General features: G+C 47.5%; 1 long non-coding RNA gene across 1 annotated transcript; it reads right to left on the minus strand.

Annotated features, from left to right (window-relative positions):
• Positions 1–5689: 5689 nt before the first annotated feature.
• Positions 5690–8217, minus strand: LOC309977166. Its single transcript, XR_014327031.1, has 2 exons — positions 7335–8217; positions 5690–6013 (listed from the first exon to the last, which is right to left on the minus strand). It is a non-coding gene; the product is annotated as an uncharacterized lncRNA (long non-coding RNA).
• Positions 8218–15017: the final 6800 nt, after the last annotated feature.

Raw genomic sequence — 15017 nt, forward strand, 5'->3', positions numbered from 1 at the left:
CTTAGCGGCCTCTGGAAAAAGGCAAGCGCGAGCCGTGGACATGCTCATGGCGCAGAGGGGTGAGTTTGTAAAGGCAATGTGTAGGCTGACCAGGGCCTGCCCAGACCGGCAAAAGGCCGAGCTGACCTCACTTCCGAAGATAGGGCTCTGTGGGCGGAGCCATGCAGATTAGGAGCCCAGGCCTAACTAGGGTGCTTGTGGGCGAGGCTTTGGGAGCCTTCTGAGACCTCGTTGGTTGAGGAAAATGCCCCTTCGGCCTCTGAGCGCCACCACTGGCTGGACGAGGGTTGGGCAAGATGCCCGCCGCTGGGATCCGTCCCCTGGAGGGTGTCTAAGCTAGCTTAGAGGAGTGCGCGGTCCGGATGATCCGCTCTTCTTTTCCTGGGCTGCATCAGGCGGTCCTAGCCGACAAATTTAGTGTGAGGGTGAGCGCAGATGTAGACAGTCCTGCTCTGGATTCTCCTTCTTTGCTCTGAATGTCTCTGCCCGCGACTCCTTGTCTCTGAGCCTCTTTCTCTCTCTGTGTCTGGATGTCTCTTTGCGTCTGCATCTCTGTCTCCCTTCCGATGTTTATGTCTCCGTGTGTCTGTGTGCCCTCCTTCCTTATCCCTTTAGCTCTTTTTATGTCTTTTTCTCCAGGTCTTTGTCTTAGTCGTTCTTCAGTTTTCTCTCCTCCAATATCTCCCTTTCTCTCTCTTCCTCTGTGTCGCTCTCACTTTGCTCTCACTTGATCTCTGGCTTCCCACTCTTTCCCCTTTGGTCAGACGAATGGAGCTCAATGAGGCAAAGTCCCTGAGGACCAGCCTACTTGGAACCCCGACCTCCACTGCCCACAGGATTCCCATTTACGTTGAGCAATCTTAGGAGAAGTTGACTCTCATTGTTACCGAGTCCAAGCTCGTTCTGCTCGCCGCATGACAGGACAATAAATCAAGACAGGAGGTGTTGGGGCAAGGAATAACAACTTTATTTGGAAAGCTGGGAGTCTGAGAAGATGGCAGACTAGGGTCCTAGAGAACCGTCTTGCAGGGGGTCTGGATGCAAGTTTCTTTTTTTTAAATTAATTTATTTTTGGCTGAGTTGGGTCTTTGTTGCTGCGCACGGGCTTTCTCCAGTTGTGGCGAGCGGGGGCTACTCTTCCTTGCGGTGCTTGGGCTTCTCATTGCAGTGGCTTCTCTTGTTGCGGAGCATGGGCTCTAGGCGGGCGGGCTTCAGTAGTTGAGGCTCACGGGCTCTAGAGCGCAGGCTCAGGAGTTGTGGCGCATGGGCTTAGTTGCTCCGCGGCATGTGGGATCTTCCCAGACCAGGGCTTGAACCCGTGTCCCCTGCATTGGCAGGCGGATTCTTAACCACTGCACCACCAGGGAAGCCCTGGATGCTAGTTTCTTTTATAGAACAGAGAGGGGGCAAGCGAGGAGGTAAAGTAAAAAGCCCATACGTTTTGCAAATATCTTCTGATTTCACCAGACTCAAGGAGGGGATATGTTAATTTCTTCTTTCCTGCAGTCATTCACAGGTAGCTTGGGTCAGGATGTTTCCCCGTGAGCTGAACGAAGGTATTTTAGTTTAACTTTCAGGCAGGGGGGCAGGGTTACCTGAGACGGGCTATTAAGTATGTATGCTTCATGCTATAGGCAACATCCTTTTAGTGATTAACTTGTAACAAAAGCAACAGAAATCAAAGGTTAAAGTAAAAGAAACAGATCTAATATGGAGTCAGATTTGTTATTCCCTATTACAATTCCCCACTGTCAATGTCCATTCCACAATCTTATGGGAAAAGGGGCAATGACCCCTCTGGCTACTTCCTGCTAAATAGGGGTGATGTGGGTGATTGTAGAATGGAATTGATCAGCCTTGGGCTGATAAGAATATTCTATTCTAGTCTAAGAATAGTCCTTAGAATCTTTGGTAGATAGGACAATTCTCAATTATTTGGACCCGATGAAATCCCTCAGTCCTTCTGTTGTCTAATTTGTAATTGGACTTGGGGGTTTTGGTTCAAGTTTCTATACATATCTATTAATTTTAACTTTCCGACTGTGTCATAATTACACTAGATTGCTGTGTTGTTCAGTTGAACAAGATTAAACAAGTAGGTTGACCCACCCTTCTCCAGTTACAATGAAATTGCAATCTCAATACTTATCATTTTTGAAGAGCAGACTTAAGTCTTCTAAGGGTTCACAAACCCATTGCTCTCTAGGCCTTTCGGGACCTGGGCCATTTTCTGATGACAGTGGTGCTGCTTTAATCTGAGTGTGATAAATCCATGGCTTTTCTTCAGCTAACTTGACAGATGAGTGCACGGTAAGTAATACCACATGTGGTCCTGTCCACCTTGCAGTCAGTTGAACTTCAGGCCCTTGTTCCCTCCAGGTTTTAAGGAAGACTCAGTCTCTGGGTCGGAAAGGATGTAAGGCTACTTCAGTTGGATAGGCAGACCTGTTGGAGGCAAACTCTTGAAGAGAGGTCAGTATAGTGCCCCAAATTTTAACTAATTAGCAACAGCTAGATCTTTCAGAGCGTTTACAGATTCCCCGGTCCAGGTAGACACCTGTAATGGCCTACCATAAAGTATTTCACAGGGGCTTAATTTAAGCCTGCTTCTGGGAGCCACTCTGATCCATAGCAGGGCAGCTGGCAGAGCCCTATCCGCAGTTAAATTATTCTCTTGACCTATTTTAGCAGTGCTTCCTTTTAATATATGATTCATTTTCTCATTTTTTCCCTGTTGATTGTGGTCCCAGGGTGAATGTAACTGCCCATTAATTTGTAGTGCTTTAGGATCATGGATCATGCTAGAGGCAAAAGCATGATCTTTAGGATCATGGCTTTAGGATCATGGATCATGATAGAGGCAAAAGCATGATCTTTAGGATCATGGCTTTAGGATCATGGATCATGATAGAGGCTTTTGGATCATGCTAGAGGCAAAAGCAAGCCTGTTGTCACTTCGAAGGGTGTTAGGCAGTCCAACCCGGGATAATTTCCTTAAGGAGGGCTGGGACCACTTCAGAGAATTTTCCTGTCCTGGTGGGTTATGCTTCCGCCCATCCTGAAAAAGTGTCCACAAACGCTAGCAGATACCTGAAATTTCCTACAGCTCAAGGCATTTGAGTCAACTTTATTTGCCAGTCCTCAGTGGGGCAGGTTCCTCTGTGTTGGGTCCCCATCTGGGGAGGCCTAACAGAAGTCTTTGAATTATTTTTAGCCCAAATCATGCAATTCTGAGTGACTCACTGGATGGTTTTTTGTAGGTTAGGCCCCATTATATACTTTTGAATCCATCGTAAGGTGGCATCTCTCCCGTGATGGGTACGATTATGAATGTGCTACAGCACGGGGTCCAGGAGTATCTCAGGAATCAAAACAATTCCTTGTGCACTACATTTCCGGCCAGGTGATGTGTGGTCAAGAGTGAAACCCCACTCTTCGGCCCTCTCCTTGTCCTTTTCTGAATACACTGCCTGGTGTTTTGACAAGTCAATCTGTGGGAGAAGTGATCCTATCATGGCTTGATGGTTGCCTTCTTTGCTCCCTTCTTTGCAGCTTTGGTCAGCTAACCAGTTGCCCTCTATTATATGAGTTTCACCCTTTTGGTGGCCTGGGCAGTGCATTATGGCCAATTGGGAGGGCTTATGGACTGCTTCTAACAGTGAAACCACTAGGTGGCATTTCGGGGGGCTCCAGGGAGCTCCGGTCCTTTATGTCTCAGCACAGAAAGAATTAAGCGAGAGGCAAAGTGATAGATAAGAAGCGATTTATTAGAATAGGACCCTTGTGAGGCTTACAAGTGGGTGGGTGAGAGGGTGCTGCACCCTGAGAACTCCGTGGGCTACAGTTTTATAATCAGAGGAAAAGTGGGGAGGGGGAGAAGACCACCTTCCTCCTCATTCTTGAGTAGACGTCACAGTCCCATCATCAGGTCATCCTCCAGGTTGGGCAGGGGAGTTTTCTTGTCCCTGCATGGTCAAGCCAGGAGTGTCATGGCACTATGGAAAAATGATTTCAGCTCTCGGTACAATGAGGGTCTTTCACTTTGAAATGTCACCTTTCCATAAATTATTGTTTTTTATGTGTGCAGAGAGCATGTCCTAGGGGTCATTAACTTGCTGAGCTCACTGGGCAGGATATGGCTCTCATGACACCATTGTTTTATTGTTTTGGGGCATTTCTCATGCTTCTGTTCCATGGTTTTATTGCTAAGCAAGCCTGCTTGGTTTTGTGGTTAAGCAAACCTGCTTTCTTGAGTGATCATTAACTTACAGGGGTCTCCCACCCCTTTTTCTTTACCTACAATACCCTAGTGGGATTAACTATTTAATTACCTACTTTGTCCCTTTACTCTGTCTCTATCAATAGTGACAGGATTTCAGAAGAATGTTTTATGTCTTCATTGTTCGAAGTGAGGAACCCCTTTTCCTTCCAGATTGCCCCGTGAGCATGCACCATGGAGAACACATAGCAAAGAGTCTGTGTACATATTTACTCCCTTGCCTTCAGTGGGAGTAGGGCTCTTGTCAGTGCAATGATTTCCGCCTTCTGAGCTGAGCTCCCTGCGGGGCAGGGCTTCTGCTTCAACAATCTTCTTAAGGTTTACCACCACATACCCAGTGTGTTGGCTGCCTTGGTCCATGCGGCTGCTTCCATTGGTGAACAGTTCCGTATCTGGCTCAGCTGAGGGCTGGTCCGTTAAGTCTGGTCTGCTAGAGTCCACTAGCTCGATGAAGTGTAGGCAGTTGTGCTCTGGGAATTGTGCAGCATCAATTGGGAGCAATGCGGCTGGATTTAGGGCTGAAGTGACCTGAAGTCTTACGTTGGAATTGTCTAAGAGAATGGCTTGGTACTTTCCCATTCTCCCAGAACTCAGCCAATAGCCCCCTTTTTGTTCCAGCAAAGAAAGGACGTGGCGAGGGACATACACAGTGGTGGGTTGCCCCAGAGTAAACTTCTCAGCTTCCTGAAGTCTGTCACATGTAGTGGCTACAGCTCGAAGGCAGGGTGGCCGTCCCTTAACAGTCTCTTCTAGTTGTTTTGAGAAGTAGGCAGTGGGTGAGGGGATATTCCCCAGAGCTTGAATTAACACCCCAAGACTTATGCCTTGTCTTTCATGGACATACAATTTGAAAGGTTTCTTTCAGTCTGGTAATCCCAAAGTCGGGGCTGAGACCAAGTTTGTTTTTATTGTTTCAAAGGCTGTTTGGCACTCTTTAGTCCAAGTAAGGGTCTCAAGATCATGTCCCTTTAAAGCCTCATAGAGGGGTTTTCCTATGAGAGCCAAACCTGACAGAACCCTGCCATTCCCAGGAACCCTCTCAGTTGCCTGTGGGTCTTGGGTATTCCCAAGCCTGCAATTGCCTGTTTTCTATCAGGCAAAAGATCCCGCTGTCCTTGGGAGAGGAAAGAGCCCAGATAGGTGACTTGCTTACATATCTGGGCCTCTTTCTGGGAGACCTTATATCCACAACTGGCCAAATAGTTCAGGGTTCTGATGGCATCTTATAGACATTTATCATATGTAGGACTTGCTCTGAGCAAATTGTCCACATATTGGAGTTAGAGTCCTTCATCCAATATTAAGTTTCTGAGGTCCCTAGCCAACACTTCCCCAAACGAAGTAGTGTTACTGAATGAATCAGGTCCTGCAGCTTGCCGCTTACAAAATCAATACTCACAAATGTCGGTAGAAAGAAAAGGTGCCTTTAATCAGAACACCAGCGATCTGGGAAGATGGTGGCCTCAGCCCAAAACCACCTCCAAAGATTCTGCTCAGAAATCAAAGTTTTGAAAGGGAAACAGAGAAGGAATCTCAGTTAATCATTGAGATGGGGGTCAGAGTTAGCGCCACCGCCCACTGTGTGCAGGCTTGTCGACTTCTGGTCTTCCTCTAGACATTATCTTGTTCACAGAGTTTGCTCACACAGTTTGTTCCAGAGATTACTGAAAGGGAAGCTAGGGAAGAGATCTGCTCATCTGTTAATTACTTATTCTTCATTTTTACTGCTTTGATCTATGGAAAGAACCGAAAAGTTAGGTAAGGTATTGTTTGATTAAAAGATTTGAAAGGTGTGCTTGGGTCAGATATGAGTAGAGCATGGGGCTGCTTGGTTTAAAAGTTAGTTACAATATAGCCTTGCTAAAGTGACAAGGAAAGGGGCTTCCTGCTGAGGGCGGTTTCCTGCAAAGAGCAGCTTACCGTAGGGGAATTCTTAAATCCTTGAGGCAGGACAATGCAACAATACTGTTGGACTACCTGTGTTTCTGGGTCCTGCCACGTAAAAGCAAATAGCTGCTGTGATTCTTCTGCAATAGGAATGCAGAAAAAAGCATCTTTCAAGTCCCAAACCGAGAACCAGCTGTATTCTCCAGCAATCGTTGTGAGCACAGTGTACGGATTAGGTACCACAGGGTGCAAATCTTGGCTATTTCATTAATAGGCCTCAAGTCTTGGACAAAGCAATACTCTGCTGAGTTTGGCTTTGACCGGGAGAATAGGGGGGTTGTTCAGGGACTTGCAAGGTTTAATCAGTCCTGTTTTCAAAAACTTTTCAAGAATTGGCTGAATTCCCTTTTGGGCCTCTTGACTCAGAGGATGTTGTTTTAGATTAGGTGTCCCAGCATTCCTTTTTAATGGGATTCATACTGGCCATGCATTTTTGGCTTTCCCTGGGGTGCTGTCAGCCTACACTTCTGGCCTTACCTTTTTGTAGACTTCAGGGGGGAAAAGAGCTGTCTCCTTTTCTGGGGTTTCCATGAGCCCCATCTGTAGGCTCAGAGCGTGCTCTGGTGGGTCCCTGATGTCAAGCTATTCTGTCAAAAATGTTACTTGAGCTTTTAATTTACAAAGGAGGTCCTGTCCCAAAGGAGGGATTGGACACTCTGGCATATATAAGAAAATGTGTTTCAGGGTGAGGTCCCCTAGTTGACATTCTAGAGGTTGTAAGAATGAACGATTTTGTACTTCTCCAGAGACTCGCATGACCAGGATGGATTGAGATGTTTTCTGTGCCACCTTGGTGTTTACCACAGAATATGTTGCGCCCATGTCTATTAGAAAGTCAATCAACTTGCTCAGCACTGTCCAAGTTGCCCGGGACTCCTGTGGGGAGATTGGAATTTGATGCCTCAAGTCCAAGGGAGCCCCCGGGCCTCTTCACTTACCATGAGCTTTCCTCTCTTTCTACCATGCAAGAGAGCCTCCCTGCTTCCTTTTATCGTTTTTGTTCCTATGTTTCAGCCTAGGGCAATCTTTTTTCCAGTGCCCTTCCTCCTTAACAGTAAGCCCATCGTTCTTTCCCCAGTGGTGGCTTACCTCTCTTTGGGTTACTCACCTTCTGGGAATCCAATGCTGCTGCCAGAAAAGTGGTGTTCTGTTTTGCATCTTCTTTCTTCTGTCGTCATCCCCTGTTGTTGAACACGTTAAAAGCAACACCTACCAATTGAGAAGGGTCCATTCCAAATGCACCATCTAACTTTTGTAGTTTTCTTCTTACATCTGGGGAGCTTTGCCCGATGAAGGTCATATTTGCCATCCTTTTATTCTCGGGCCTCAGGATCTGCATCCCTGTAGCATCTATGAGCTTGATAAATTCTATAAACTCTGATGGATTCTCACTGGGTTTTTGTTCTATCTCCTGAATTTTGTTTAAGCTCTTTTGCCTAGGTACCCCCTTTTGAAGACCCGCTACACTTTCTATTGATATAATGCTGTAGGTGTGGCATGCGTCCATTTTTAGGTCCCAATTAGGCTCCGCAATAGGAATGCCAGATTTGCTTCTGGAGTTTCACCTGGATCCGCTAGATGGAGCTGGTGTGCTTCCTCTCTAGTCTTGTCAACAACCATCCTCCTTTCATCCCCAGTAAGCATCCTATTCTTAAGAGTGTGAATGTCCGCCCGAGTGGCATGTTGAGTGGCAAAGACAGATATAAAAAGTTCAGTCATGCAGAGGGGGTCCTCTCAGTAAGCAGGTTTATGGTCTTTCCAGTTAAGCAAATTGTAAGGCACGGCACCAAAGACGGAGGAGAGCTTAAACAAGCTTTATTTGGGAACGCTCCCGGGCGAGGTTCACTGGTCCGAGAGAAAGGGGCCAGAGAAGTCGCGCCCGGGTGCGGGCATGAACAAAATTTATAGGGGCGGACGCAGGGGAGGTGCTTGCTGTGTGAAGCAGCCCTTTTTTGGTAATCTCTCGGGTGTTGTGGCAATGTCAGGTGTCGGTTGCATCAGCCTCAGAGCCGTTGGTTCCGCCCCTCGGGGAGCGGGAAGACCGGGGCCGAGTGGTAGGTGTCGGTTGCATCAGCCACTTTGGCGGGGGTTCCGTCTGGCTCCCTGGGCCCTTCCCTGGACCTGCTGGCCTTACACAAATATGAAGTTGAGAATGGATTGTGCATCCATAGAAACCTATCTGGTTGGCCATTTGCATGAAAGCCTTCTACGGGATATCAGCACAAGGGAAATTTCCCAGCTCGGGAAGTGGCTCCAGGTCCAAACTGAGTGCGCTGTTGGGTTTTAAATGGTGATACCAAACCAGGTCTCCGTGCCCCAGCGGTTAACCTAGAAACGTCTACTTGATCCCCATTAGTAGGGGAAACAGGAGGCGGGAAAAGGGGTGAATATATTGGCGGCATGCGGACGGTCGGCACAGCTGATGGTACAATCGGCTCTGCCGGTGGGGGAAGCGGATAGGTTACAGTTCCGGTTTTTTTTTTCTTTTTTGTTTGTTTTTTGCGGTACACGGGCCTCTCACTGCTGCGGCCTCTCCCGTTGCGGAGCACAGGCTCCGGACGCTCAGGCTCAGCGGCCATGGCTCACGGGCCCAGCCGCTCCGCGGCATGTGGGATCTTCCCAGACCGGGGCACAAACCCGTGTCCCCTGCATCGGCAGGCGGACTCTCAACCACTGCGCCACCAGGGAAATCCCCGGGGTAAGTTTTGACATAACATGTCCCCGCTGTCATTTCCTCTCTCTCCCTCTTGTAGAACAGATTTTCCCTTGGGTTTCCTTTCAGACCGATGCACCGTAAGGCGTTAGCCCTCTGACTCCTTTTCCTCCTGATGTAATAGTATAAATGCTTCAATGTGTAGGATCTTGTCATTTTCCCTTGCTCTTTCACAAAACAATTCTAACTGCAAGATCGTGTAATAATTGAGTGAGTTATTCAGGGGCCATCGCTCTTCTGATCCTAACACATATTGTGGCATACACTATTACAATATAATATCATCTCTCTCTTAGTTCTAGGCTTGTTATCGAGTCCAAGCTCATTCTCCTTGCTGCAAGACAGGCCAATAAATCGGGAGCGAAGGTGTTGGGGCATGGAATGACCACTTTGTTTGGAATGCCGGGAGTCGAAGAAAATGGCGGACCAGTGTCCTAGAGAAGCGTCTGACTAGGGTCTGGATGCTCGTTTCTTTTAGAGAACACGTAAAGGGGGAGGTGAGGAGGTAAAATAAAAGGCCTTGAGTTGTTGCAAACATCTCCTGGCTTAATCCAGACTCCCGGAGGGGATGTGTTAATTTCTTGTTGCCTGCAGCCATTTACAGGTGGGCTGGGTCAGGATGTTTCCTGTGAGCTGAACAAAGGTATTTTAGTTTAACATTCAGGCGTGGGGCTGGGGGTGCGGCAGGGCTCTCAGAGAAGACAGGCCATTATGTATATTTTAAGCTATAGGCAACATTCCTTTAGTGATTATCTTGTAGTAAAAATAGAAAACAAAAGTTAAAATAAAAGAAAGATGTAATACGAAACCAGATTAGTTCTTCCCTGTGACAGGGCCTGATGTAAGGCCGGGCACGTTACAGAAAGCCAGGCTCTTGACATAAAGCTAGGCTCTTGAAGAAAAGCAGGGTTAGGAAAGTTAAACCGGGATAAGACGGGTAAAGCCAGATCACCTGACGCAAACCCTGAAAACCTGACATCATGCCAGGCAGGAGGAATGCCATAAAGCAGGGTCAGGTGAGGTAAAGCAAAGTCAGCTGATGTAAAGCCTGGAAGTGTCGTAAAGCATTGTCAAGTGATGTAAAACAGGGTAAGGTGACGTAAAGCCTGGGAAATTAATGTAAACAAAGCCTGGTAGTGCCGTAAAGCATTGTCAACTGAAGTAGAGCAGGGTAAAGTGTCATAAAGCAGGGTCAGGTGACGTAAATGCCAGGAAACTGAGGTAAAGTCTGGGGACCCTTGTTTTTAGTGCCAGTTATGTTACAAAAGCTGGGCACATGGCGCTCAGCCCAAGGACCAGACATAAAGAGGGAACGTGAAATAAAGCTGTGGCACCAGCTATGAAGCCGGGAACCTGAGGTAAGGGGGCACCTGACCTAAAGCCGAGGGATAAACGTCAGGAAGAAAACGTCCTGGATTTCATCCTAGGGGTCTGGCTCCGTTCTCTTTGATGTTGTGCCTTGTGGAAACTTTCACAAGCCTCTAGTGTCTGTGCGTCATCCACATTATATTGACATAGTAGTGTTGTGGTGATGTCAGTAAGGTTACTGATAATACACACTTCATGCGTTCATCGTCAGGCAGGTATATCCTTCAGTGTTTCCTCCTACTTGTAGCCCCAGAACCCTTCACCCCCCACCCCGCCCCCCACCCCAGTCTCCTGTAGCTGACGGAGCCAGGTGGGTCTCAGGCCTCCACCAGGTCCTGTTGAAAGAACAAGACTCTGGCCCTTCATCCCACAGCAACTCTTCTGTCCCATTTCATTCCTTTTCTCCCCGCAGATGACCAAAAGCTTTGTGAGGACGTTTGCTGTCTTCTAATTAGCCACGTCATTGATTCTGCTTGAGAACAGACATGAGGCTGGAGTCCCAAGCAAAGATTTCCTCGTGTGGGCTTCGTGACCCACGCCAGTCTCCTTGCCCTGCACGGTTCCCTTTAGCTGGGTCTCAGACGTGGGCCTGGCCACACAGAACCTCTCACGTAAGGTCTTCTGCCCTCTGAGTTGACTCCAGGACACTGTGCTGCGGAACAAGGAGTCCTAGAGGATTCCTCCCCTGCCTCAGCGTCCTCGGAGCTTCTGGAACTGACCCTTGTGAACCACAATGTGTCCTTTTATGGAGCTATCTGGACACATTGTTCTGGCTCTAATGTTGTACCGTGTGTTCCCTCAAAGTTATCTGTATAACAGGTTATCTGAGTCACAGTATTTGCCCTATGGATTCCTGGATGGTGCTGCATTTTGAGCAAAACCAGGTTTCCTGGTACACAACACGTGGGATGAAACGGCACCACAAGCAGCTGACCCTGCAGCTCTCCAGGACTATGGCTTGTTTTCCCTCCATGTTCCCTACTGCTTCTCCGTGTTCCTTGTTCTCTGCTTTTTCTTCTCCTTCCCTGCGTTCACTCGCTGACCCTGCTCTCCTTCCTCCTCCCCAGTGCCTGTCCCTGTTCCCAGCTCCTTTACCACGTTCCCTGATCCCTCTCTTCCTACTTTCTGATCCCGTTGCTGTTCTCTGTGTGATCTGGTCTCTGTTTTTCCTCCCCGTTCTCTTCCCGCTCACTCTCAGCCTGTCTCCATCTATCTGCTCCGTGGCTTCACCAAGACTCTGTTGCCTCTTCTCAAATATTTGATTCACTTCTCTTTAGTTGGGGTAGACTGAAGTAATGGAGAGCAGACGGGGACCGACTTTGCTGTACTTTGAACTCTGTAGGTAGATTTCAAAACAAATGTGGGTTGCTGCTTTCCTGAATTCCTGTCCCATGAAGAAGCCCCATTTGCATGAAAGCGTTGAGTTCAGTCCGCTTGTTGGTGACCGGCTCCTGAGGCCCTCTCTGCTTGCCCACTGTCAATGAAACTATATGAATAAGAGCCTCCCACATTTCACTGCACCTCACCCAGCTGGTTAGTTGTCTTAATCTCTAAGCTCGTAAATCTCCCCAAGCCTGTCAATGTTCCCAAACACCTTAAGACTGCCAGGCTCACCAGTCATTCCAAACACACCATTCTTGCTAATCCCATCACCCCTCCTCCAAGCCCCCAAAGCTCACTAAGCACATGAATTCTTATCTGCATGTGGGCACTTGTTTTGTTTTGTAACAATTCACGGAGTTGTACACTTATGATGTTCACACATCAGTATAATAGAATAAATAAGTATACCCAAATTGTCCTCTCCTCTCTGCCTCTTCATTCTGTGTACTTTGCTATTTGAATTCTTCCTCACCTGCAAGTCACACTCCTGGCGCCGTTTTTTCCTCAGTCTCAGGTATAGTCTGCATCTTTACCCCACTGAGTATAAAACCTCAAGCTAGAGAGGGTGCTGGATCCGGAGTGTTTTGGGGGTAAGAAAACTTTCATCTTGTGAACCTCTCTTAAAGATCATGGAAGCCTTGAGTCGTCTGGGATAGGGAGACAGGGAGAACACCTGGCCTGTTTGGAGGGTTGAGTGTTACATTTGACTGGTAAATCCCACAAGGTCTTAGACACGCACAGGAGATGGTCTGGAGATGTGGGTGTAGTTCGAAGAGTAGGGTCGTGCCTCATGGATGCCATTGGCAGCTTGACCCTTTTCCTCCGATGAGCCTGTAAGCCTGGCTCCCAGTCCAAGGCAGGGACAGGGCTATGGCTCATGGGATAATGGACAGGTCTATGGAAAAGGGCATGGTGCATGGGGAGAGGTTCCTGTGCTGCCTGTGACTTCCTCCTATCTACAGTCTGGTTTTCCTCTGAATCCCAGTGGCCCTATATCCCTCTTCCTGCTCTTCTGTTCTCAGAGGGTCTTTGGGGGACTACACGGCTCGAGGCAGGAGGCACTCACATTGGGAGTTCAGGCGTCATCATGGCAATCATGGCAGACAAGATGAGCTAGTCAAGGCCCATCCTGCCAAACCCTGTCTCCTCCACTGTACCCTGGGGACTTTGAGAGGTCCAGAGCATGCCTGATCGAATGGATTTAATTCTGAAGTGAGTGATCTCCTGCTGTGTACAGAGAAGATCTTGGAGAATGGTTATGTCCTGGGGTCACAGTCCAAGAGGAGAGCCCTGGAGGAGAACAGGGCCACCAGAGCCTGACCTGCCTGCGTCCTCTAGCCAAACACCCGCTTGGCCCTGGGCCTTGCCAGGACTGGGAAGGAGCTGATGGTCTGGTTGCAGACCAGTGTGTATCCAGAATTTATGAAGGCATGGTGACTGCTTTCTGACCCGTAATTGCCCTCTCACTAAGTCCTTGATTCAATCCGCACATTTCCTTGCTTGACTTGTGCTCTCCTGTGATTGCTGCACATAGGGTCTCCAGGGGTCAAGGAGACCTGAGACCTTTTAGGACGTCCACGAGCTGTAGTGCAGACCAGATGAGCTGGTTGAGGCCTCAAAGACTCAGATAAGAGAAAGCCTGCTTTTCTCCCCGTCCCATAATGAGGCATGGACTGGCCTTAGTAATGGCTTGGGCATGGCCAGCCCCATAGATTGGGGTGGGAGCCACGAGCATTGATTATTGACCTGTGCATCTCCTTCCACTGAGGGCCTGAGAGGTCCTGGACATTCTTAGGCTGAAGATGAAGCCATTAATGTTGCATATAATTAGCCCAGTCTAGGACCTGGGAGCTTCATAACCGGCCTCAGATCTTTGTGTGACCCTCCACAAGATCTAGCCAGGGCCTTCCTAGGGCTTAATGTATGGCTACATAAGTACTTGAGATCTCTGTTCCCTTCCATGAAATGGGATGATTCTAGTAATTTGCAAAAGGAAATACACCAGAGGTGTTTCACCCATACCTGGACCTGATCTAGATGATAAGATTCCGGATTTTTTAGCTTATACTTTAATGGGAATTTGGGAGTCCTTGGGAGGGGATGAGAGTATTTTGCCTGTGGGAGTGTTGTGAATTTTAGGTGCCAGAGGGTGAACTGTAGTAAACAGCCTCTAAGATATCCTTCGATTATTCCTGCCTCTTGTTGCTCATACTTGTGTGTAAACCCGTCCATCTGAGTGTGCACTCGATTTAATGACAGTTCTGAGGCATAGAATGTTGCAGAGTAATGGGATGCCATTTGCTGATTAGGTTATAAAGACTGCATCTTCCTTCTTGGGCAAACTCTTTTGATCTCCCTCATCTTTCTTGCTCTAGGGGAAGCCAGCTGCCATGTCATGAGGCAGATGAAGAGGGTCTCAAGGCAAAAAACTGAGTTCTTCCAAGAGCCAAGTAAGTAACCTGAGAGGCATAGCCTCCTACACTCGAGTCTTGAGATATCTGTGGTTCTGATTTTCTTCTTGATCATAGTCTCACAAATCACCCTGAACCACAATCACCAAAGCTGAAAAAAGAACCTTTTGAAACATTGGACTCCATTAAACTTTAAATTATGCTATTTGAAAGATGTTGTTAAAAGAATAAAAGGAGGGCTTCCCTGGTGGTGCAGTGGTTGAGAGTCCGCCTGCCGATGCAGGGGACACGGGTTCGTGCCCCGGTCCGGGAAGATCCCACGTGCCACGGAGCGGCTGGGCCTGTGAGCCATGGCCGCTGAGCCTGCGCGTCCAGAGCCTGTGCTCCGCAACGAGAGAGGCCACAACAGTGAGAGGCCCGCGTACCGCAAAAAAAAAAAAAAAAAAAAAAAAAAAAAAAGAATAAAAGGCAAGCAACAGATTAGGGGAAAATCACATAGCTAATAAGGGACTGTATCTTGAATACATAAAGAACTCTCAAATTTCAACAAGAATATGAATAACCAAATACAAAATTGGCAAAAAATTGAACAACTACTTTACAAAAGAAGTTCTACATATGGTAAATAAGCATATAAGAAGGGCTGAACTAATTAGTCATTGGAGAACTGCAAATTAAAATCACAAAGAGATACTACTGCATATTTAATAAAATGTCTAACATAAAAAAGTAATGAAATTTAAAAAATCAAGAGGATAAACAATAGCATCAACACCACAAGACAGTTAGTGGGAATTTTAGCAAAATATGTGCAAGACCTGTATCCAGGTAACTATAGAATTTTGCTGCAAGAAACCAAGAAGATGTAAATACGTTGGATGTATACTATGATCATTGATTGGAGAACTCCACAAAA

Source organism: Leucopleurus acutus (genome assembly GCF_964270905.1).
Source record: "Leucopleurus acutus genome assembly, chromosome: 20".
In the NCBI taxonomy this organism is placed as follows: Eukaryota; Metazoa; Chordata; class Mammalia; order Artiodactyla; family Delphinidae; genus Leucopleurus; species Leucopleurus acutus.